We start from the raw sequence: 4,371 nt of genomic DNA on the forward strand, positions 1-4,371 counted from the left end.
CCCACCCTGCCCCCTCCCCCCGCCCTGCCCCCCTCCCCCCGCCCTGCCCCCCTCCCCCCACCCTGCCCCCCTCTCCCCACCCTGCCCCCCCATCCTGCCCCCCTCCCCCCACCTCCCCCCCACCTCCCCCCCACTCCCCTCACCTCCCCCCCACTCCCCTCACCTCACCTCCCCCATCCCCCCACCACCAGGAAAAGCACTGATTGTGAACCTTCTTCACACTCTGCTGCAGGGGCCGAGGGCGTGGCGGGAGTACGCCACGCGATGCTGAACAAGCTGAACAGCAACTCGACGCTGAACTCTTCAGCCCAGAGCAGGAGGATTCTGGAGATGGTCCACTGCCCGTGTCATTGTGGAACCATGGAGAGCTCCAGCAAAAAGGACAAGGAGGAAAGCGAAGCGGCCAGAAAGGGCCCAGGAAAGGGAGGAAGAGCAGATGGTAAGTTAAATCGCTGGTCACCAGCAGTCGTGTTTGGGGCAGATGGTGTCCGGTGTGGGGGCGCCGTGCTGGCTCAAAGCTTGGCCACACCATCAGGCCATCGCCGCAGGCGGAAATGCAGAGACCTCCCAATGGTGCCATTGTTCAATGGTTCACCTCAGACAACCCGCCCTCAGCCTGGCTCGGGGGGGGGGGGGGGTCCAGCAGTGCGGTGGTACAGGGGGTAAATACATTGCCGATGAAGGATTTGTGGGGGGCGGGGGAGGCACCTCAGGGACCTGGATTCAACTCCGGCCTTGGGTGTCTTAGGAGTTTGCACACTCCCCCCGTGTCTGCATGGGTTTCCTTTGGGTGCTCCGATTTCCTCCCCAAGATGTGTAGGTTAGATGGATTGGCCATGCTAAATTGTCCCTTAGTGTCCCAGGATGTGTAGGTTAGGTGGATTGGCCATGCTAAATTGTCCCTTAGTGTCCCAGGATGTGTAGGTTAGGTGGATTGGCCATGCTAAATTGCCCCTTAGTGTCCAAAGATGTGTAGGTTAGGTGGATTGGCCATGCTAAATTGTCCCTTAGTGTCCCAGGATGTGTAGGTTAGGTGGATTGGCCATGCTAAATTGTCCCTTAGTGTCCCGGGATGTGCAGGTTAGGGGGATTGGCCATGCTAAATTGCCCCTTAGTCTCCCAGGATGTGTAGGTTAGGGGGATTGGCCATGCTAAATTACCCCTTAGTGTCCCGGGATGTGTAGGTTAGGGTGGATTGGCCATGCTAAATTGCCCCATAGTGTTCCAGGATGTGTAGGTTAGGGGGATTGGCCATGCTAAATTGCCCCTTAGTGTCCCAGGATGTGTAGGTTAGGGGGATTGGCCATGCTAAATTACCCCTTAGTGTCCCAGGATGTGTCGGTTAGGGTGGATTGGCCATGCTAAATTACCCCTTAGTGTCCCGGGATGTGTAGGTTAGGGGGGATTGGCCATGCTAAATTGCCCCTTAGTGTCCCAGGATGTGTAGGTTAGGGGGATTGGCCATGCTAAATTGCCCCTTAGTGTCCCAGGATGTGTAGGTTAGGGGGGATTGGCCATGCTAAATTGCCCCTTAGTGTCCCAGGATGTGTAGGTTAGGGGGGATTGGCCAAGCTAAATTGTCCCTTAGTGTCCCAGGATGTGTAGGTTAGGGGGGATTGGCCATGCTAAATTGCCCCTTAGTGTCCCAGGATGTGTAGGTTAGGGTGGATTGGCCATGCTAAATTGCCCCTTAGTGTCCCAGGATGTGTAGGTTAGGGGGGATTGGCCATGCTAAATTGCCCCTTAGTGTCCCAGGATGTGTAGGTTAGGGGGATTGGCCATGCTAAATTACCCCTTAGTGTCCCAGGATGTGTAGGTTAGGGGGGATTGGCCATGCTAAATTACCCATTAGTGTCCCAGGATGTGTAGATTGGGTGGACTGGTTGATGTATAGAATCTCAGGGCAGGAGGTTACGATGGAGCTGTCTAAAACACTGGTGAGGCCATAGCAGAGCACTGTGCGCAGCTCTGGTCTCCACACTATAGGATGTGATTGCGCTGGAGAGAGAGAGTGCAGAGGAGATTCACCAGGATGCTGCCTGGGCTGGAGCGTTCCAGCTATGAAGAGAGGCTGGTTAGACTGGGATTGTTTTCCTTGGAGCAGAGAAGGCTGAGGGGGGAGCTGATCGAGGTGTACAGAATGATGGGGGGCATCGAGAGGGTACATAGGAGAGGGGTCAGTAACCAGGATGTGGGGGCAGCAGAGAGAGAGGGCAGTGCATGCTGGCGAGGTGAGAACACAGGTCACATTGTGGCCTGAGAGAGGAGTGGCGGAGGCCTCTCGGCCCCTCGGTGTCTGTGCTAGCTCATTGTTGGGGTTGATGGGACTGGGCTTGGGGTACGATGGCGGAATCGGTCTGTCCCACCCACCTGAGCCAATGCCAGGAAGTCGCTGGTCCTTCTCTCCCACTGCTCCTTCTCCTAACGTCTCTCCAACCTTCCATTGCAGCTTCGACATCTGGTTCCTGTCCAATGGACTTCCCGTGTGTCCCATTCCCTGAGCTGGATCAGGAAGATGAAATGGGGTGGAGGCCATTCTGCCCGTCCTTCAGCTTTGCTTAATCTTCTGCTGTAATACACACAGGCTCACACACACACACACACACACACACACAGACATGCACACATCCAGGTGTACACACACACACAGACACACACACACACACACACACACACACACAGGCTCACAGGCTCACACACACACACAGGCTCACACACACACACACACACACACAGACATGCAGACATCCATGTGTACACACACACACACGGACATGCAGACATCCAGGTGTTCACACACGGAGATGTACACATGTACAGACACACACACACACACACACACACATACACACATGCACACACCCATGTGTACACACACATACGGACATGCACACATCCATGTGTACACACATCCATGTGTACACACACACACGGACATGCAGACATCCAGGTGTACACACACACACACGGAGATGTACACATGTACAGACACACACACACACACATGGACATACATGCATACACATACAGACACACACACTCACATTGACACACAAGCACTCACATAGAGAGGCACACATGGGCACACACACATGGTGTGATGTTTGGACACGCTCTTATCAGCATCTTATTTCAGTCCTATTTCAGCACCATGGCGCACATGCACACACGCACACGTGCACATGCACACACGCACACGTGCACATGCACACACGCACACGCGCACATGCACACACGCACACGTGCACATGCACACACGCACACGTGCACATGCACACACGCACACGTGCACACGCACACACGCACACGTGCACATGCACACACGCACACGTGCACACGCGCACACGCACACACGCACACACGCACACGTGCACATGCACACACGCACACGCACACACGCACACACGCACACCTCCCTGAAAGTTCTTGTATCTGTACTGAGGGGAAAGGCTCCTGTATGATCATTCCTGTGACTGGGGAAAACTTCCAGAGTTAATAGTGTCCACGTTGTGCCAGGAATGGATGAGAAAATCTTGACTTGTTGGCAAAATGCTTTCAGGAATCGGGCTCCAATTCTGTAATATCTTCCAGTGGGCCATTGCTGCAATAAAGCTTCGTATGGTTTAAAACTGTGTTCTCTATCTCTGTTTCCTGTGTTTTCCGTTGGGTAATTGCTGTTCGATATCAAAGAAGGAGAGCATTCAGCCCATTGAGTCTGCATCAACTTTTCCACAGAGCCTTCAACCCAGGCCCTATCACTGTCACCCCACACATTCACCACGGCCAATCCACCCAACCTGCATATCCTGGGACACTAAGGGGTAATTTAGCATGGCCAATCCACCCAACCTGCACATCCTGGGACGCTAAGGGGCAATTTAGCACGGCCAATCCCCCCTAACCTACACATCCCGGGACACTAAGGGGCAATTTAGCATGGCCAATCCCCCTAACCTACACATCCTGGGACACTAAGGGGCAATTTAGCATGGCCAATCCACCCAACCTGCACATCCTGGGACACTAAGGGGTAATTTAGCATGGCCAATCCACCCTAACCTGCACATCCTGGGACACTAAGGGGCAATTTAGCATGGCCAATCCCCCTAACCTGCACATCCTGGGACACTAAGGGACAATTTAGCATGGCCAATACACCTAACCTACACATCCTGGGACACTAAGGGACAATTTAGCATGGCCAGTCCACCCTAACCTACACATCCTGGGACACTAAGGGACAATTTAGCATGGCCAATCCCCCTAACCTACACATCCTGGGACAATAAGGGACAATTTAGCATGGCCAATCCACCTAACCTACACATCCTGGGACACTAAGGGGCAATTTAGCATGGCCAATCCCCCTAA

General features: G+C 54.0%; 1 long non-coding RNA gene across 1 annotated transcript; it reads left to right on the forward strand.

Annotated features, from left to right (window-relative positions):
• The first annotated feature begins 228 nt into the window (after positions 1-228).
• Positions 229-3,634, forward strand: LOC144489875 (uncharacterized). The gene is made up of 2 exons (XR_013497092.1): positions 229-439; positions 2,450-3,634. It is a non-coding gene; the product is annotated as an uncharacterized LOC144489875 (long non-coding RNA).
• Positions 3,635-4,371: the final 737 nt, after the last annotated feature.

This window comes from Mustelus asterias, unplaced genomic scaffold (assembly GCF_964213995.1).
Source record: "Mustelus asterias unplaced genomic scaffold, sMusAst1.hap1.1 HAP1_SCAFFOLD_2620, whole genome shotgun sequence".
NCBI classification, from domain to species: Eukaryota; Metazoa; Chordata; class Chondrichthyes; order Carcharhiniformes; family Triakidae; genus Mustelus; species Mustelus asterias.